The sequence below is a fragment of the Schistocerca nitens genome, chromosome 1 (assembly GCF_023898315.1).
Source record: "Schistocerca nitens isolate TAMUIC-IGC-003100 chromosome 1, iqSchNite1.1, whole genome shotgun sequence".
NCBI lineage: Eukaryota > Metazoa > Arthropoda > Insecta > Orthoptera > Acrididae > Schistocerca > Schistocerca nitens.
In genome coordinates this window covers 1133638654-1133660915 of record NC_064614.1, presented here as the reverse complement: position 1 = coordinate 1133660915, position 22262 = coordinate 1133638654, and the positions used below count along the sequence as shown (strand labels likewise).

General features: G+C 45.8%; 1 protein-coding gene across 1 annotated transcript in view; it reads left to right on the top strand.

The window, feature by feature from the left end:
* LOC126199507 (protein Tob1-like) overlaps window positions 1-22262 on the top strand; it is a 170630-nt gene that overhangs the window by 69191 nt on the left and 79177 nt on the right. Inside the window, exon 2 of the mRNA XM_049936433.1 lies at window positions 13002-13069. The gene's annotated coding sequence lies outside the window, so the exon portion shown is untranslated. The remainder of the gene's footprint in view (window positions 1-13001; window positions 13070-22262) is intronic.

Genomic DNA, 22262 nt, shown 5'->3' with positions numbered 1-22262 from the left:
TGGCCGCCCCCAGTGCTGCCAACATTACGCGCGTCCGCAGCCGGAGCTGGCGGGGGCGCTGTCTCCCATTGCCAAATGTCGCCGCATCGCTGGTGTGAACACAGCGCCATGGTCGCTCCCGTTGTGCTATTTCTGCCGCCCGTGCCAGCGCGGAAACATTGTGAACGTATGCTGGCACCCGCTGCGCTTCGCGACGACGAAGCATCACGTTATATGAAAACCGCGTTGTTGCTGCTACTGTCCCGTCGTGAACGCCTCTGCGGAACTAGTTCCCGTTTTGCGCCGTCCGGTGCAAGCTTCGCCTTACAACGGGAAGTGTGTGTTCCGATTCCAGGGCGACATCCCACGCAGTGTGCGTTCTCCAACCATCGTCCATCTCTTCGTTCCCCAAGTAGTCAACTTGAATTGGTGGTCACATTTCCTTATCAAATATATAGTTTATATACCCTTGTTGTCTTCTCCAGTCTTTTCACACGACAGACATGTGGCAAAGTTGACAGATACTGTATACGTTTCACAATTCCTATTAAACCCTTTCAGATGTTGTAGGCAATGTTTCGCGCTTTTGCGTAAAAGGTTAATTTCAGCGTGAGGAAACGATGCTTATATTAACGACAAGTGAAGCGAATAATTGTAAGCGTCCATAGTTGTGCGGTAAGCCTGTTGGATTGCCTTGCGAAGGACCCTGTTCGATACCAATTACTGCATGATTTTTTTTCTCGGTCCAAGTCGCTTTGTAAGGTGGCTTGAAGGGCTGCTTAGAAGTTGCTGCTCCAAGATCGTATACCTGACCTCGACTGGGGAAGCAATGTAATGACCACGTGTTTCCTAACTGCTGTTACCATAGGCTGAGAAGACAGCCAGTTAACATCCAGTGGTCTTCAGGATCTGACCGAGCCCATCGGTACCGACCAACCGCCATGTCATCCTCCGCAATGGCGTCTGGTCAGCACACAACTCAGTTGTCAGTTTTCGTGATTTGTAAAATAATGGTCAAAGTTATTTTACGAAGTTTTAATCAGAAATTTTGGGATTCTAAAATATGCCACGTGTGAAGGACAGAATAAGTTTAGCTTTTACAAACTACTGAGATATTTACGAAATCATGAGTACGTTTTAAGAACATAATACACTCCTGGAAATTGAAATAAGAACACCGTGAATTCATTGTCCCAGGAAGGGGAAACTTTATTAACACATTCCTGGGGTCATATACATCACATGATCACACTGACAGAACCACAGGCACATAGACACAGGCAACAGAGCATGCACAATGTCGGCACTAGTACAGTGTATATCCACCTTTCGCAGCAATGCAGGCTGCTATTCTCCCATGGAGACGATCGTAGAGATGCTGGATGTAGTCCTGTGGAACGGCTTGCCATGCCATTTCCACCTGGTGCCTCAGTTGGACCAGCGTTCGTGCTGGACGTGCAGACCGCGTGAGACGACGCTTCATCCAGTCACAAACATGCTCAATGGGGGACAGATCCGGAGATCTTGCTGGCCAGGGTAGTTGACTTACACCTTCTAGAGCACGTTGGGTGGCACGGGATACATGCGGACGTGCATTGTCCTGTTGGAACAGCAAGTTCCCTTGCCGGTCTAGGAATGGTAGAACGATGGGTTCGATGACGGTTTGGATGTACCGTGCACTATTCAGTGTCCCCTCGACGATCACCAGTGGTGTACGGCCAGTGTAGGAGATCGCTCCCCACACCATGATGCCGGGTGTTGGCCCTGTGTGCCTCGGTCGTATGCAGTCCTGATTGTGGCGCTCACCTGCACGGCGCCAAACACGCATACGACCATCATTGGCACCAAGGCAGAAGCGACTCTCATCGCTGAAGACGACACGTCTCCATTCGTCCCTCCATTCACGCCTGTCGCGACACCACTGAAGGCGGGCTGCACGATGTTGGGGCGTGAGCGGAAGACGGCCTAACGGTGTGCGGGACCGTAGCCCAGCTTCATGGAGACGGTTGCGAATGGTCCTCGCCGATACCCCAGGAGCAACAGTGTCCCTAATTTGCTGGGAAGTGGCGGTGCGGTCCCCTACGGCACTGCGTAGGATCCTACGGTCTTGGCGTGCATCCGTGCGTCGCTGCGGTCCGGTCCCAGGTCGACGGGCACGTGCACCTTCCGCCGACCACTGGCGACAACATCGATGTACTGCGGAGACCTCACGCCCCACGTGTTGAGCAATTCGGCGGTACGTCCACCCGGCCTCCCGCATGCCCACTATACGCCCTCGCTCAAAGTCCGTCAACTGCACATACGGTTCACGTCCATGCTGTCGCGGCATGCTACCAGTGTTAAAGACTGCGATGGAGCTCCGTATGCCACGGCAAACTGGCTGACACTGACGGCGGCGGTGCACAAATGCTGCGCAGCTAGCGCCATTCGACGGCCAACACCGCGGTTCCTGGTGTGTCCGCTGTGCCGTGCGTGTGATCATTGCTTGTACAGCCCTCTCGCAGTGTCCGGAGCAAGTATGGTGGGTCTGACACACCGGTGTCAATGTGTTCTTTTTTCCATTTCCAGGAGTGTAGTTTCCTTTTTAGTGAACAATAAATTTCCGTGAAATGTTATGTAAATTACATTTGGAAAAATTTTGTTATATAAATGACAGTCAAATGTAAACGCAACCAATGGAAAGAAAGTGTGTAAACTGTTTATCATTTCAAAAGTAATCGCCATAACTCTTATTACATTTTCTCCACTGTGAGACACGACGATCAATGCCTTCATGGAAAAAGGTTTGCTGTTGCGTACAATCACGCAATCAACTTCAAATGCCAGTTCTCTAATTTTTCTCAGTAGCGTTTCTCGAAAAGAACCGTCGTCTGCCCTCCAAGAAGGCCCATTTGAGTTCACGAAGTATCTCTGTATCACTGTTGACCAAACCTACCGGTAAGAAATCTAGCAACACCCCTCTCAATTGCTTCGATATCTTTCTGTCGTCCAACCTGATTGGTATGCTAAACACTTGAGGAATACTCAAGAATGAGTCACACTAATCTTCTCTATGCACTCCCCTTTAAAGACGAGTTACTCCTTTCTAAAATGCACCCAATGAGTAGATGGGCTCTGAGCACTATGGGACTTAACATCTATGGTCATCAGTCCCCTAGAACTTAGAACTACTTAAACCTAACTAACCTAAGGACATCACACAACACCCAGTCATCCCAATGAGTAGAAGTTGGCCATTCGCTTTCCCCGCTACCTTCCTTCCTTCCATTTAACATCGGTTTGAATGTTTCGCCTTTGTATGTAACTGACGTGACTGTGTCAGGTAGCACACTACTAATGCTGTATTCCAACATTAAGGCATTGTATTTCCTGACCATCTGCATTAACTTACGCTTTTCTGCATTTAGCGCTAGCTGCCTTTCATCATACCAAATAAACATTTTTTGTAAATAATATTGTATCATCCTACGATGACGTTTTTCCATACAACACAGTCATTGGTAAGCAGCTGCAGAATGCCGCCCATACTGTTTGTCACTCTGTTCCGAGTGTTGCAGTGCGCTGTGTGGACATCGTAAGACGCTGAAACATCGTAGATATCTCCATAAATCAGTGCTGTTGCGGAGTATGCTGAAAAAAAATCGTTCCACTTTCTGCCACCAGGTGAAAAAATGGCGCTGCAAGCAAACTTCGTGTGGGTGCGAGAACAGCAGAGGGACGATCAGATACATGATAATGGTGGTTTAGGCACTTTTATTAGGATCTGATCACAAGTTACGACTTGTGTTCGGTATAGTCTCCTGACTCAGCAAAATACTGCATCCGTAATACAGCATAGCCGATAATTGCTCACAGTGTATCCGGTGAAATCAGAGGGATATATCATCGTATACTATCCTTCAGATCGTGAAGAATCCGGATACATCCCTGATAGACACTGCCTTTTAGATATTCCCACAACCGAAGTCACATGGAAGGACACACATCTTGAAATTACCTAGAGATGATGCGTTCGTTACCGAAGATTTCTCGAAGTATATCTTTCATCTGGCAGGCGACATGTGACGTCGCCCCATCTTACGTGAAAAAAGTGGCGTGGACACAGTTGCCTTCCTGCAAAGCTGCAATCACGTGTTGGACAAAGAGGTCCTGATAGCGTACAGACGTCACTGCACACCTAACAGTTTTGCGGGGTGTCATCTCCTCAAAGAAAAACGCACAGAGCATGAAGGAGTCCATGAAACGACCCCACACTGTCATATAATCTGAGTACAGTGATTGTCCCTGCACAACATGTTGAAGATTAGAGCCTCATATTCGACACATATGCATTCACAGCACAGTGTAGAGAAAAATGTGCCTCGTCTGTCCGAAGAATTTTCCACCGTCACATGTCATCGATTTCCATGTGGGCCAAAAACGAAGTGTAAAGTCGCGGCAATGATGGGGCTTCAATTGGCGCTAATTCTGAATCTTTTAGGGATACCAGTGTAAAATGCGACGTAAAATCTTTTGAACTGTTGACCAGGGGAGAGGCGATTCACATGACACAGCTCGAGCACTGGCTGCAGAATTTGCGGCATATGCGACACTGCCGGCTATAGCAGCAGCAACGTCATCAACAACTGCCATCGGATGAGCCGCCTCCCTGTGCTCACTGCACCAACTACTTCACCGGTTTCTTCAAATGTCTCGACGATATTCTTTAGCCCATTTATTGACGTGGGGCTTTTTCGCAGCTGTTTCTGTCGGCGGTTTCCCCGCAATGCAGCGCTGCTATTGCTGCCGTTCTGATAAAACAACTTTAGCAGCAGGGCATAGTCTTTCTTCTCAACGGCAATTGCGTTTCGCACGAAATACTTCTACTTTATTAACCCTTTACACGGACAGTCACTTCACAAAATAAATCACCAGGTCACAAACAGCATACTGACGTCACAACAGAAAACATTCCACATTATAACTGCTTACAAAAAAATGGCTCTGAGCACTATGGGACTTAACTTCTCAGCTCATCAGTCCCCTAGAACTTAGAACTACTTAAACCTAACTAACCTAAGGACATCACACATATCCATTCCCGAGGCAGGATTCGAACCTGCGACCGTAGCAGTCGCGCGGTTCCGGGCTGTAGCGCCTAGAACCGCTCGGCCACAACGGCCGGCTATAACTACTTACAGCGTCTGGTGACAGAAGGTTAAACTGTTATCTTTTCAGCACACCCCACGATCACAGGTTAATGAACATACCTACGATGTTTCAGCACCCCGCGATGTATGCAGCCCGCATTGCAGCACTCGGAACATCGTTAGTTTAATTATAACCAGCGGTCCTATCACACTTCCCTGGAGATACCCTTGTTCGTGATGAACACTCGCCGTGGAGGACAACATACTGGATTGTACTATTTAGGAAATCTTCGAGACGCTCGCGTATTTCGGAACATAATGTGTATGCTCGGAGAGTCTACAGTGTGACACTGTGTCAGACACTTTCCTGATATAATTGGGTGAATAATCACATCTGGTTTGCACAGCCGGTAATTTCGACATAAGGTGTTACATTTCTGTGTATTAAAGTCGAGGCTGTGTCGTACCATCGAGGTCTTCGTGGTGCTATCTTTCAACAAGATAATGCAAGACTGCATGTTGGCCGTGCTGTCCTATTGCAGAGGATGTTCTTCTCTTGTCCTGACCAGCACTTTCTCAGGCGCTCTCCCCCACTGGAAACATCTGGTCATTGGATTCCGAGAGACCAACATGCCAAAACTCACAGCCGGCCGCGGTGGCCGAGCGGTTCTAGACGCTTCAGCCCGGAACCGCGCGACTGCTGCAGTCGCAGATTCGAATCCTGCCTCGGGCATGGATGTGTGTGAGGTCTTTAAGTTAGTTAGGTTTAAGTAGTTCTGAGCTCTAGGGGACTGATGAGCCCAGATGTTATGTCCCATAGTGCTCAGAGCCATTTGAGCCATTTTGAGACAAAACTCACAGGCCACTTCGATCGATGGACGCTGGCATGGAATGAGGTACCTCTCTCTGTCATCAAAGCTCTCTTCACCTATATCCCCAGCAAAATTAGAGCAGTTCTTGCTACCAGAGGTGACTATTGTGAAACCTTCCCGTCTCCTCTATATCTCTGTTTTATGCAACCTTCCCTCCTACAATAAGCTATGAAACCTTACCTTAGGATTTCTGTCCCTTGCTTAATAATAACAAATGAAATCTTCCCTTTGAAATTAATTCTCCTTCTCAATCTTCGCATACAAATTTAAATGCTGCTTATTAAAAGTGATTTGCTGATTATTTCGACGAAACATAGAATGTGTAGTCGTCGTGGCCCTCAGTCGTTACCTGCAATAACCCAAAACTGTTCCTTACCTTTTTTACTGTTACTGGATCGCCATTTGACTGCTACATCGAACTGCGACATGAATATACTTACTCTGTTTTACTATACTCTATTAGCTGCTGGTGGGCTGTCATAATAAGTGGCTGTATTTATTACCATAGCTGACGTTATTCTTTAATAGCAAAGCTGACGTTATTCTTTAATTAATTTGACTGAAGTTACGTAATTCATAGTTAAATTTTTTCTTGACAACAATAAAATTTTGCAAAGTTTTACTTTGATTGTTTTTGGGATGGATTATTGTCAGTAATGCTGGCAAAAATTAATTATATTCTGAATGAAATGATTTTACAAACGTTCAAATGGGACTTACTTTTTACAATAATCTTACAACTAGCATTGCGCAGACATACCTTCAGTACTCTTGAGTTTCTGAAAAAAATTATTCAATAATATTAGTTCCTCTTATGATAATAGTTGGCTGATGTCTCTGTACATCCGTTTATAATCTCTTGTAAATCATAGCTAGTGGCTGGCAGGCACACCTATCCTCTCAACCTCTCGTTTCAGACCTGCTACCGACTCGCTTCACATCTCGCTTACTACTGACTTTCTACGAACGCTAAAGTGCGGTCTCTCCCGCCAACAACTCTTTCTCGTGCAGACAATCCCTGCTACCATTACAAAATGTATCAATGCGCGGTCTTTCCCGCTCTTTTCTTAAAATGTATCCATACGCGGTCTCTCCCGCCCTTTTTAAAATTATATCAATATGCGGTCTCTCCTGCCAACAATACTTTGGTGCAGACATTCCCTGCTACCACAAGCCGGCCGAAGTGGCCATGCGGTTAAAGGCGCTGCAGTCTGGAACCGCAAGACCGCTACGGTCGCAGGTTCGAATCCTGCCTCGGGCATGGATGTTTGTGATGTCCTTAGGTTGGTTAGGTTTAACTAGTTCTAAGTTCTAGGGGACTAATGACCTCAGCAGTTGAGTCCCATAGTGCTCAGAGCCATTTGAACCATTTTTTTGCTACCACAATTGTTTCCAACATGACAAATATTAATCATTCCTACTTATTCCTATTAATAAAATATAAACATCTTTCATAAATTGTGGTTTGACAATAGACAATAGAAATAAACACGTCTTACATGTGTAGTAAATTTCACAGTCCCCACTACACCTTCCGTCGTCTTCATAGCCCTATGGTCCGCGTGGCCGACTGCCATACGGATGACCTGGCTTCGATTCCCGGTGCTAGCAGAGATTTTTCCGTGGTGGGAGAACTAGAACGCCAATTGAAGAGCTACTTTGAGTAGTAGCGGCTCCAACTCAGGAAAAATGACAACGGCCGTGGGAGCAGTGTGGCGACTCCTGCTCCTCCACGCTGCATCCAGTGATGCCACTGGCATCTACATCTACATCTGCATGATTACTCTGGCAGAGGGTTCATCGAAGCACAATCATACTATCTAACATTCCACTCCCGAACAGCACGCGGGAAAAACGAACACCTAAATCTTTCTGTTCGTGCTCTGATTTCTCTTATTTTATTTAGATGATAATTCCTACCTATGTAGGTTGGGCTCAACAAAATATTTTCGCATTCGGAAGAGAAAGTTGGTGACTGAAATTTCGTAAATAGATCTCGCCGCGACGAAAAACGTCTTTGCTTTAATGACTTCCATCCCATCTCGCATATCATATCTGCCACACACTCTCCGCTATTACGTGATAATACAAAACGAGCTGTCCTTTTTTGCACCCTTTCGATGTCCTCCGTCAATCCCACCTGGTAAGGATCCCACACCGCGCAGCAATATTCTACCAGAGGACGAACGAGTGTAGTGTAAGCTGTCTCTTTAGTGAACTTGTTGCATCTTCTAAGTGTCCTGCCAATGAAACGCAACCTTTGACTCGCCTTCCCCACAATATTACCTATGTGGTCTTTCCAACTGAAGTTGTTCGTAATTTTAACACCCAGGTACTTAGTTGAATTGACATCCTTGAGAATTGTTCTATTTATCGAGTAATCGAATTCTAACGGATTTCTTTTGGAACTCATGTGGATCACCTCACACTTTTCGTTATTTAGCGTCAACTTCCACCTGCCACACCATACAGCAATCTTTTCTAAATCGCTTTGCAACTGATACTGGTCTTCGGATGACCTTACTAGACGGTAAATTACAGCATCATCTGCGAACAACCTAAGAGAACTGCTCAGATTGTCACCCATGTCATTTATATAGATCAGGAACAGCAGAGGTCCCAGGACGCTTCCCTGGGGAACACCTGATACCACTTCAGTTTCACTCGATGATTTGCCGTCTATTACTACGAACTGCGACCTTCCTGACAGGAAATCACGAATCCAGTCGCACAACTGAGACGATACCCCCGTAGGCCCACAGCTTGATTTGAAGTCGCTTGTGAGGAACGGTGTCAAAAGCTTTCCGGAAATCTAGAAATACGGAATCATTTTGAGATCCCCTGTCGATAGAGGCAGACATTCGCTGGATGGATGACACGGCGGTCGGTCGGTACCGATGAGTCCGCCGGCGCCTGGGAACGGAAGCTACGTTTTTCATCATGCTTTCTGGTTACTAGCCATCGAGTCGCGGCGCTGCCCTCCACAAAGCACGGGGGCAGCGTCGGAGCCCGGCGGCCTCGACCTGAACTTGACCTCGGTGGTGCAGCTGGCCATTGTTGACGGGGGCCGCGAACCTCCTAAAACGGCGACGCCGGCGCCGGCCACCCCCGCGCGTCTATTTGCGGGCGCTGCTTTCCCCGCTGCTGCTGCTGCTGCTGCGGCCACAGCTTGCAAAACCCGGCGCGGGCGCTTGGCTCCGGTCCGGCATTCTTGTGACTCACTGGTCAACAACACAGAATTAGCCCGCGGAGGCTCGCCCTCCTGCCGCGTCCTACGCCACAGCCTCGCCTACATCTGTCTCCCCTGTCCGCAACACTCATCGTAGCGGAAAATATCCAAAATTTCCTTTTTGCAATGAGCACACCCTCACTTCAGCCACAGTTTTCTGACTTTCCTATGTCTCACAGACAATTTTGTGTATCCGGTGGGGCTTTTTAACCGTATTTTAAGAATTCCAGCTGCCCTAATTATGTTCTTCCGCAACTACACACAGGACCGATGCATTTTCGTGCTGTCTGGTTGCCTTCTGTACTACATCTATCCATCAAATTAAGCGTCTTAAAAAAAAAATAAAAAAAAAAAAAAGTGGTCCGATTGGTCACGAGATTAAAACCTTAGTAAAATCCGATGAAGCTTTCCGCAGGTGTCTCCAGTATGTCCGTCGATCGAGTTACGCCGCATTTTTCGGTTCTGAGCGCACAGTGAATACGTAAAAATGCCTAGAACAACAGAGTCTTCGGCTAAGTATAAAGTGCACGCTGTCATTCGACTTCTTCTTGCCGAGGGATTCCGCCTGGGTTTCATGCAACCCATACAGAGTAACTATCATGAGTGACAGCAAAGTGCGGCAATAGTGCAGGAATTTGAAGCAGGTACGGTCGTTCATGACGCAGGCGGTCAGGAAAGGAAGCGAGCGTCAACCGATGATCTTGTTCAGAGAGTGGACCAGGCGATCCAAGAAAGCCGTCTAACGAAGGGCAGCTGCAACAAAGGCGCTCCTACAGCGTTTTCGATGCTAAGTGTTTGATGGTCCACCATACAGCTCTGACATGACTCCCCCTGATTTTCATCTCTTTGCTCACCTGAAATGCTGGCTATGAGGACAACATTTTGGCACAAACAACGAACTGCAGACCGGCATAGAGAATTGGCGGTAAACTCAAGTGCCTGCCCTCTATGACGAGGGTACGGGAAAGTTGGTACTAGTCCCGTCGGAGGTTCGAGTCCTCCCTCGGGCATGGGTGTGTGTGTTTGTCCTTAGGATAATTTAGGTTAAGTAGTGGGTAAGCTTTGGGACTGATGACCTTAGCAGTTAAGTCCCATAAGATTTCACACATTTGAAAGTTGGTACCGTGCTGCGGTAAATGCCTAAGTCCCAGTGACGACGATGTAGAGAAGTAGGTTACAAAAATGGTTCAAATGGCTCTGAGCACTATGCGACTTAACTTCTGAGGTCATCAGTCCCCTATAACTTCGAACTAACACCACACACATCCGTGCCCGAGGCAGGATTCGTACCTGCGACAGTAGCGGTCGCGCGGTTCCGGACTGTAGCGCCTAGAACTGCTCGGCCATCTCGGCCAGCCAACAAGTGAATTCCGTAGCGGCTACTTCCATGTTGAGCGCCATCGCACGTGGGCGCATTAGCGACCTCTGCTAGGGATGCAGTCAAAAAAAAGATACGCAGTGGACCCTTCGTAAAAACTCGGACGAAATGAACCTCAAATTACATCTGCTGGGACCTTGTCCAACATAGCAATAGGTGAATCCTACATTGCTCTCATCGTTCATGACCCGAATGTGAAACTAACTTGGACTGTCATCTTTTGACCATTGGCTCGTCGTTGTCTGGTAATATTTGTTCTCACCGATGACAACAGAAATTTCGAGGCGCAGATGAACTGCCAACTTTATCTACTGGCTCCTTACGGAACTCAAACAGAAAAGGTGACGACGGGTTAGTGCGTGGTGGAGCCGACAATCGGCGTTTAACTGCGCGTCGAGTGGCAGCAGCGAGGAAAACAGGCTGATTGCTGGAAGACAGGCTGTCAGGGCCAGACGGTGGGGAAGTCCGCTGGAGTTCCTGGAAACGTGACAGCGGTCCAGCTCCAGGACGAAGGCATCCATACTGGATTCCAAGAAACACCTTGAATGGAAACGATCAAAAGACACTCTCCTTGGATTAAAACTTAAAATAACATCTGAATATAAGGAAACAGCGGCTGTAAATTGAATACACAACTTATGATATTAATGACACAGATTATACCCGTCTTCAACTATCCCATACTCCCAGGCGCCTACTTACTCTTCATTAGAACCAAGTTCGCGTGTCCGCCTTGTATGTTCATTTCTTTCTTTCCAGAAATGCTGCATCTCTCCTATCGCGTTCTCGCCCATTTCACTCTTCTTAGCCTCAGCACATTTCTAAATACACAAATTGTAGAAATGGCTCTGAGCACTATGGGGCTTAACATCTGAGGTCATCAGTCCCATAGAACTTAGAACTACTTAAACCTAACTAACCTAAGGACATCACACACATCCATGCCCGAGGACCGTAGCAGTCGCGCAGTTCCGCACTGAAGCGCCTAGAACCGCTCGGCCACCGCGGCCGGCTCTAAACACACACCAGCCTGATTTCTTAAACATACTAAATTAGATGCTCCACCACAGACTCGGTGAAGGAAAGATTATGTGGAAAACGTTAAACAGAAGAAGCGATAGGATGGGAGTTAAGATCAGGAAGTAATTTCCACGGTACTAGGTGGAGCCTTAGAGGACAAAAATTGTAAGGGAAGACGAGTTTGGAATTTACGCAAGAAATAATTGGGAACTTTGAGTGTAGGTGATATTCTGATTTAGAAACATTGTAGGAGAGGGAAAAGTAGCGATCAGAATGAAACCAGTCACAAGACTGAATCCGTTCCGCTCCTCCCTCGCCTAAAAGAAATCAAAGAGAGAGAGAGAGAGAGTAATGATTTCTCAGTCTAGAAGGTAACCTCATCACGAAAAGTATAAGAAACAGTCATTGCTTAAATGTACGTGACATTTTTAATATCTCAGATCGCGAAGATGGCAAGTCAGTGACATTATAATCAATAGATAATTATTCTAACGGCACAACCTATGGAAACAGCTTTCAAGAACGATCGGCGGAGCTTCCAGCAACTGCAACTGTTTGATGAATTAGCATAGACAAACTTTTGTAACCAAATATTACATTAATTTTTTTTTAGTTGTGTAGTCACGTAGCACTTGTTGAAGGAGAAGGTATTTGTGCGGTACACGTTGAATGTACTTACATTCTTTATAAACGTATAAATTACAAGAACCTTTCATGAGCGTAAAAACTGACAAAGATGATAATGAAACGGCTATTTTATATATTAGAAAACCAGTGCTTGTTGACTCCTGATTCGATGATTGTGTGAGAATTCAGTCTGTCACGTTTTGAACAATTTCAGTGTGTGCCCCTGTGTGTGTGCGCGCGCATGTGTGTGTGTGTGAGAGAGAGAGAGAGAGAGAGAATGAGTGAGAGAGAGAATTTGAAACTATAGGAGGTGAGGTGTACAAGTCCATTTAACGTTATGTTTTTTTATGGATAAAATGCGTATAACATAGACACAGTTTCAAACAGCACAAGAACAACGATTTAAAAAATAATCGCGGTCTTTTTATCTGTCTGAATCGTTAAAATTCCTAAGTGTATCATATTATATCATTAGTTGTATCCAAGTCAGTTCTCTCATGGATCAACAAACAAGAGCCAGACAGAAGTTGCATTTTCACGGGAGAAAACCTGCTACGTACCGCTATCGACAGTAGCCTCTGGCTACTGTCCGCAGCTGTAAGCGACGTACGTAGCTCGCTTTCGAAAATTATGTCATTTAACAGAACGCAGAGATTACGCGGCTGCGCACAGAAATGTTAAAACGCCTCGGACGCCGAGCATGTTTAAACCTATCAGGTGGCTTCATCGTGTTTCTGACAACATGTCTTCTGTCTGTTTGTTCGCAGAAAACCGCAGAATTCCATCGAGAAAGGCAACAGCTCGTCATGCTGAGCTAGGGCAACGCACCTCCAAGGTAAGCTGCCTCCCACTCTACCTCGTAGCTTTCAAAGAAAATCGCTTCACTAATGACTAACAACAAATGGCCTAGATAATATCATTTCCTTACGTACAGGGAATTAAAATGTAAGATGTCTTTCAAACAATAAAGACATTAAATCGTAACAGGATGTATGAATAAAAACGCCTTCAGTCACAATTTTTTCGTGTTTCATTAAAACAGACGATGCAATTCGGTTCCTGTGGGTCAATCTTCAGATACAGATCGTCTAAAACATAATTTACATTTACTCTTGAGTGAGTTGAAATACATTTTTATGTTATGAGAAAGTTAAATCTTACGTTTTGTATTTCGTGAATCAAATGCGGAAAAAATTCGAGGAACAGTGGAAAAACAGTAAAAAACTTACGTTACAAACAAGGACGAATATTTTTGACCTTGTGAGATCCATACACGTTGGTTTATTCGTTCTAGTGCCGAACATCACGTCACTCAAGGTGCACATTTGTTTACACATTTCAGTTTTTTTTTTAATACTTCACACTTGTACTGTACTTCAAAATGTTATGATCGAAGACGAAGTTTATCAGAAAAAATTGCTCTGAGCACTATGAGACTTAACTTCTGAGGTCATCAGTCCCCTAAAACTTAGAACTACTTAAACCTAACTAACCTAAAGACATCACACACATCCATGCCCGAGGCAGGATTCGAACCTGCGACCGTAGCGGTCGCGCGGTTCCAGACTGAAGCGCCTAGAACCGCTCGGCCACAACGGTCGGCAGTTTATCAGAGATCTGAGTATTAAGAAGTTGACCTATGCAAGGAGAAAAGTTAAAATAAGACTTTTAACTATGGCTAGTGAAATATTTCTGTTCATTTGACATAGATTCAGGCTTTTTGATTTTGTGGAGTTCTACTTCTAGTTGTTCTAAGAGATTTAGGGCCTTAATATTGGCTGCATTGCGTAGCATCACCAAATTGTTTTCTACCCTGTTGATAATTTGGTTTTTAGCATATGCTAGGCAATAACTGATTTTTCAAAGTGGTTGAGTCTGAAAAGCAATCGTTTGTTCTTGGAAACGGGTTTAGAAATTTCTGCCTGTTTACCTACATATTATGTAGGACATCTGGGGCATGTTACTTTAAACACTCCACTGCTGCTGTATTTTTGATAATCTCTTTTTATGCTGTGGACTAATAAGTTTCCTGACTTGTTATTAGCGGAGATTATAATTGTTACATTGTTTTCTGAATAGGTTTGCATTGAATAAACCAACGTATGCTGACATCAAAAGGTTAAAAATGTTCGTCTTTGCTTGTTCGGTAAATTTTTCACTGTTTTTCCACTGTTTCTCGGTTATCTCCCCCATTTGATTCACGAAATACAAAACCTAACATCTATCTTTCTCATAATGGGAACACGCATTTCACCTCACTCAAGAGCAAATCTAATTTACGTATTAGACGAGTTGCACCTAAGAGAGGACCCGCAAAGCCCGAAACGCAACCTGTAATTTAAAAAAACACAAAAAAATGATGAATGAAGGCATTTTTATTCACACTTTCTGTGTATTGAATACAGTAACGTTAACAGCTGGAAAATATGGATAAAACTGAATTAAATCATAAACTTTGATACTAAAGCGGCTGCTAACACAGGCTCTCTCGAAAATTTTTTGTAATATTGTTCCATAGGTTTTGATACACTGATTTCTGCGTTTGTGGCTCTGGTGCCTCAAATTGAAACTGATCACAAGTGGTATTGAAGTAACATAAGTGACGTCACATCGAGTACCCCACACTGTATTATCTTGCATGTAGGTCACTAGTCTTGATTTGCTGCCAGTCAGCAGTTCTTCTTGGCTTGTCCTAATCGTCTCATCTGTAAGTGTCTACAACATCTAACTAACACCATTATCTGTTATATTTTATTCTAGAGAATTGTCTTTTTCATTCATCTCTTGTTATCGGTTTTCGTCTATTTGCTATCGATACCGAAGATCTAAACCTTCATCTTCAAGCACTTAATCTCAGCTAGATGAAATTTCCAGTCCTCTAATAACCACGCCACATTATGCTGGATAACAATAACCGGATACACGATCTCGATTACCAAACTCAAGTCCCGTAGATGAAGTCTTAGTCATTCTTAAGCCATAAAAAGTAGGCAGATGTCAGTAAACATAGTTGACTCAGACACAGGAACAATCATTATTCTCCAGAATAAAATATTAAACAGTAAACATACACAGTTTCCAGATGTCAGGAAACAACCATAAATAGCCCACTGCCACTACAAATTATCCCTGCTATCGCTCCTTGTAGTAACAAGTTAAATACTCGTTGTTGCTATGACTTCGTAGCAACCAACCATTCGGCAGTTAACGGTTTCCTATGGATATCTTTGGCAATCTGTCCTTTCTAATGACTCTTCATTTCGCATTTAACTTGTCCACTTCATTTTTAATATCATTAGAATATAATAATAACTGGTATTAATATTATTATTTCTGTGGCACATGTTTTATACCTGTTATGATTTTAGTAATTCTGTTGGTATTCTATGTCATATATTTTATATTGTAACTTTATTCCCTGTGTTGTCGGATCAGACAAAAAATTCAAACAGAAATGAGTCAAGTAAAAGAGGCAGTCATATGAAAACCGAACGCCGGCCACAACGGGACAATGGAATCGTTCCATTTAAAAGTAATCACCACACGCGTTAAGACATTTATCCCACAGGGAGACGAGACTATGTTCCCATTTCTAGAACGTGGTCTGCCGCTGAAGGATCCACAACCGCATCCCCTCCGACAGAACGGACATCCACGCGTGTCTTTCTTCAGGTGAAAAAAAGACTTGGAAACCACACAGTAAAGTATCGGGGCTGAATGGAGCATGTTGCAGTGTTTCTCAACAAAATCACAGAAGCGTATCCTTCGTGCGATTGGCAGTGTGTGGGCGGGCGCTATCGTGACACGGTATGATTCCGTCCGACAGCATTCCTGGACGTTTTCTCTTTAAGGCACGTTGCAGTTTCTGTAAAGTGTCTTCATAGCGCTGCACACCGACTGTTGTTCCACGCTCGAGGAACTCGATGAGGAGAAAGCCCCTGCAGTCGAACGAGAACATGATATGTCCTTACCGGAGCTTGTCTGAACAGATGTGGGATTTCTCCGGCGGGGGAGATATAGAATATTTCCACTGTTGGCTTAAAAGTTTGCCCCCTGGCTGTTGAAAACGCTGTCGGGCGGAATCGTCCTGTTGCGCTATAACGCCCCCCCCCCCCCCACCCACACACACACACTCAGCCAGTCGGAAGGCAACACTTCAGCGATTTGGTTGGGGACTCTGCAACATCCTACGTACAGCCCGAATCTTTCACCGTGTGATTTTCAATTTTTGGCGACCTGAAGAAAGACACTCGTGGAAGTAGGTTTGAGCCGGACGAGGAAGTGAAAGAATGGCTATGGTTGTGGATTCGCCAACGACTGAGCGCCTTCTACGTAGCAGGAATTGTTCGTCTCGTCTCCGAATGGGATAATTGTCTTAACGAGTTTGGTGATTACTTTTGAATGTAATCATTCCATGGTCCCGTTGTGGCGCGTGTTGGGTTTTCATTTGACTGCCCTTCATAAATATGGAGCAACATTTATGGGAAAATACATCCCATTGTTCAGTTTCCCACACCATCCGTACAAACACTTCTCTCTCGACGTCACGCTTTTTTGAGTTATTGTCACGACCGAACTCAGAGTCGGGAAGTAATTTTGCACTCGGTGAAGTGTTACCACACCATTACAGCCACGAGCAGAAGGGGGAGAGGAGCCTAGAAGAATCTCGCAGTACGTTCAGCGACAAGGTGAAGGCAAAGTCGCGGGCAGGCTGCCAGGAAAAGCCGCGGAAAGCGGCGGCCGCGGTGAGAAGACAGGAAAGCACTGCCGGCCGGCACCGACACCTGATAGCCGCGTCTAGATTGTTTCTCAGCAGACCCGATCTGCCACTTCGGATGGCCGCTCTCCACTGTTTGGCCCTCACGTCCACCAACTTGTGCTACTTGCTCATTGCTCTGTCCCTATTACCCGTGTTCTGCAAAGAGGATATCCGCAGATCACACCTCAGAAACAATAAAATCCTTAGTAAATCACGGTTTGGATTTCAGGACAGTTTGTCAACTGAAAATATCATTTACACTTACACTCACCACACTTTACAAAAATTAAGTAATATATTAGCACCAGCTGGTATTTTCTGCAGCCTATCACAATGTTCTAGATAAACTGAGGTTTTATGCAATTGATGGTATAGCCAACCAGTGGATAACGCCATATCTAACCAAAAGAATGCAGAAAATTGTAATTAGTAATTCAACCATTTAGCCCGCCGACGTAATTCCCACTAGGGAGATATCACTTATGGTATTCCTCAAGGGTCAATGTTGGGTCAGCTACTGTCCCTTATCAGTGCAATCGATCTTCCGTCTAATTTACACTGAAGAGCTAAAGAAATGGTACACCTGCCTAATATCGTGTAGGGCCCCCACGAGCACGCAGAAGTGTCGCAACACGACGTGTTATGGGGAAAGAGATTGACACCATGAATACTGCGGGGCTGTCCATAAATCCATGACAGTAGTAGGGGGTGGGGATCTCTTCTGAACAGCGCGTTGAAAGGCATCGCAGGTGTGCTCAATAATGTTGGTGGCCAGCGGAAGTGTTTAAACTCAGAGGAGTTTTCCTGGAGACACTCTGAAGCAATCCTGGACGTGTGGGGTGTCGCATTGTCCTGCTGGAAGGCCCAAGTCTGTCGGAATGCACAATGGAGGCAGGTGATCAGACAGGATGCTTAGTACGTGTGCCCTGTCAGAACCATATCTAGACGTATCAGGGGTCCCATATAATTCCAACAGCACACGCCCCACACCATTACAGAGCCTCCACTAGCTTGAACAGACCCCTGCTGAAATGCATGGTCCATGGAAATCGTCTCCATACCCGTAAACTTCCATCCTCTCGATACAATTTGAAACAAGACTCGTCCGACCGGGCAATATGTTACCAGTCATGAACATTCCAATGTCGGTGTTGACGGGCCCAAGAGAGGCGTAAAGCTTTGTGTCGTGCAGTCATCAACAATACACGAGTGGGCCTTCGGCTCCGAAAGCCCATTTCGATGATGTTTCGTTGAATGGTTCGCACGCTGCTACTTGTTGATGGCCCAGCATTGAAATGTGCAGCAATTTGCGGAATGGTTGCACTTCCGTCACGTTGAACGATTCTCTTCAGTCGTCGTTGGTCCCGTTTTTGCAGGATCTTTTTCCGGCCGCAGTGATGTCGGAGATTGGTTCAAGTGGCTCTGAGCACAACGGGACTTGACATCTGAGGTCATCAGTCTCCTAGACTTAGAACTACTTAAACCTAACTAACCTAAGGACATCACACACATCCATGCCGGAGGCAGGATTCGAACCAGCGACCCTAGAGGCAGCGCGGTTCCGGACTGAAGCGCCTAGAACCGCTCGGCCACAACGGACGGCGATGTCGGAGATTTGATGTTTTACCGGATTCCTGATATTCACGGTACAATCGTGAAAAGCCGGCCGGAGTGGCCGAGCGGTTCTAGGCGCTACAGTCTGGAACTGCGCGGCCGCTACGGTCGCAGGTTCGAATCCTGCCTCGGGCATGGATGTGTGTGATGTCCTTACGTTAGTTAAGTTTAAGTAGTTCTAAGTTCTAGGGGACTGATGACCTCAGAAGTTAAGTCCCATAGTGCTCAGAGCCATTTGAACCATTTGAACAATCGTTAAATGGTTGTACGGGAAAATCCCCGCTTCATCGCTACCTCGGAGATGCTGTGTCCCATCGCTTGCACTATAACGCCAAGTTCAAACTCACTTAAATCTTGATAACCTGCCATTGTAGGAGCAGTAACCGATCTAACAACTGCGCCAGACACTTGTTGTCTGATATAGGTGTTGCCGACCGCAGAACCTTATTCTGCCTGTTTATATATCTCTGTATTTGAATACGCATGCCTATACCAGTTTTTTGGTGCTTTAGTACCCACCAAGGAGAATTACTTCTTTTTGCGGATGACACTAGAATTGTAATCAATCGAAGCACACAAAGTACAACAATAGAAACGGTAAACAATATTCTTGAAAGTATCATTGTCTGCTTTTCTACAAATGATCTCACTCTCAATTTCAAAAAGTTACAAAATATTCCGTTCTGTACGTCTAGAGGTACTTCGCTAGTAATAAGTGTAATACATGATGAGGAAATAATAAATAGGATCGAAACTTCAAGATTCTTAGGTGTCCATATTGATGAGAATTTAAATTGGAAAAAGCATTTTTGGAACTTCAGAATAACTTAGTTTAACCACATTTGTACTTAGAATCATTGCAAATCTTGGGGAGACGAAAATCAGAAAGTTGACATATTTTGGATATTTTCGTTCAACAACATGACATGGATTGATGTTCTGGTGTAACTCATCTTTAAGAAAGACGTTTTCATTGCTCAAAGAAGTGCTGTAAGAATAATACGTGGTGCTTACCCACGATCATCTTGTAGATATCTCTTTAAGAAGGCGGGCAATCTGACTACTGACTCACAGCATATTTATTCCCTCATGAAGTTTGTTGTAAACAATCCACTGCGGTTCAAGAGGATCAATTATGTACATAATTTCAATACCAGAAGCAAAAAAGGACATTCATTGCTCCACCATGAGGGTGTCTTTACCACAAGAATGAGCTGCACGATGCCCGCAACTAGAATTTGGATCACATAACCAGTGGTACAAAATACCTGACGATAGTAAAGTAAAATTTGAAAACTAACTGAAAAAGTTCTCCTTGACAATTATTCCTATTCTGTAAAAGAATTTCTATTAATCTCGTCCTCCGATGTGGTTCAAATGATTTTGGAACATTGATTTGGCTGAAGATCCAAGTTTAAATTTTGAACTACAAACTTCTAAAATAAAAACAGTAAATAGCAGCAGCAACATTGCCAACTGTATACCCCTGGCGGTCGGGGGACGTAGCTGTTTCTCCAGCTGCATCAGTCTACCAGAGGACCGCAACCATTTCACAAAACACGCAATACACTCATAAACTGCGAAAGCAACAAGTCAGGTCATACAGAGCAACTATATGGTTTCAGCCGTCTAGTGGAAAGAGGGCTTAGGCTTTTCGAGTAAATGCATACAAATGTAGCACGAGTAAACACGAAAGCAAATTACGTGTTTTGTCAGCGACAACAGCGCCGTAGGAAATCCAGTGGCCTTCTAGCGAGCTAACTAGCCGAGGGCACTGAACCCCGACCTTCCTTAGCCCGTGTTTGTTCATTCGTCCGCTTTAACGCCTGCCGCGTTAGGCAACGCTCTGTCTCTGATGACTGCCGTGCGGGCGATGTCGTAAACACTTCAGGTGCCCTGGAGCGGACACCGGTAAGTAACAAATAACACGTTATCTACGTTTAGCGCGCACAACAGCACATTTTCCACAAACTGATTTTGAGAGAGGACTTTCGTCGATGTATGTTATGAATTTCCTTAGAACCATAGAGTTTAAATTAGAATATGAAGGTGTGGTTACTACAAGCGGAAATAAAAGATGTTTAAATGAAAATAGCCGTAGCTTTGCTATGTCTTCGACTGACTGTATTGTAGAGTATAAATGTTTTGAGATTTCTACAGTTATCTTCTGTGCAGCTACATATTTACTGCCATACATTCATCGACTGCCTCCAATGACATACACTCCTGGAAATTGAAATAAGAACACCGTGAATTCATTGTCCCAGGAAGGGGAAACTTTATTGACACATTCCTGGGGTCAGATACATCACATGATCACACTGACAGAGCCACAGGCACATAGACACAGGCAACAGAGCATGCACAATGTCGGTACTAGTACAGTGTATATCCGCCTTTCTCAGCAATGCAGGCTGATATTCTCCCATGGAGACGATCGTAGAGATGCTGGATGTAGTCCTGTGGAACGGCTTGCCATGCCATTTCCACCTAGCGCCTCAGTTGGACCAGCGTTCGTGCTGGACGTGCAGACCGCGTGAGACGACGCTTCATCCAGTCCCAAACATGCTCAATGGGGGACAGATCCGGAGATCTTGCTGGCCAGGGTAGTTGACTTACACCTTCTAGAGCACGTTGGGTGGCACGGGATACATGCGGACGTGCATTGTCCTGTTGGAACAGCAAGTTCCCTTGCCGGTCTAGGAATGGTAGAACGATGGGTTCGATGACGGTTTGGATGTACCGTGCACTATTCAGTGTCCCCTCGACGATCACCAGTGGTGTACGGCCAGTGTAGGAGATCGCTCCCCACACCATGATGCCGGGTGTTGGCCCTGTGTGCCTCGGTCGTATGCAGTCCTGATTGCGGCGCTAACCTGCACGGCGCCAAAAACGCATACGACCATCATTGGCACCAAGGCAGAAGGGACTCTCATCGCTGAAGACGACACGTCTCCATTCGTCCCTCCATTCACGCCTGTCGCGACACCACTGGAGGCGGGCTGCACGATGTTGGGGCGTGAGCGGAAGACGGCCTAACGGTGTGCGGGACCGTAGCCCAGCTTCATGGAGACGGTTGCGAATGGTCCTCGCCGATACCCCAGGAGCAACAGTGTCCCTAATTTGCTGGGAAGTGGCGGTGCGGTCCCCTACGGCACTGCGTAGGATCCTACGGTCTTGGCGTGCATCCGTGCGTCGCTGCGGTCCGGTCCCAGGTCGACGGGCACGTGCACCTTCCGCCGACCACTGGCGACAACATCGATGTACTGTGGAGACCTCACGCCCCACGTGTTGAGCAATTCGGCGGTACGTCCACCCGGCCTCCCGCATGCCCACTATACGCCCTCGCTCAAAGTCCGTCAACTGCACATACGGTTCACGTCCACGCTGTCGCGGCATGCTACCAGTGTTAAAGACTGCGATGGAGCTCCGTATGCCACGGCAAACTGGCTGACACTGACGGCGGCGGTGCACAAATGCTGCGCAGCTAGCGCCATTCGACGGCCAACACCGCGGTTCCTGGTGTGTCCGCTGTGCCGTGCGTGTGATCATTGCTTGTACAGCCCTCTCGCAGTGTCCGGAGCAAGTATGGTGGGTCTGACACACCGGTGTCAATGTGTTCTTTTTTCCATTTCCAGGAGTGTATTTCGTTATT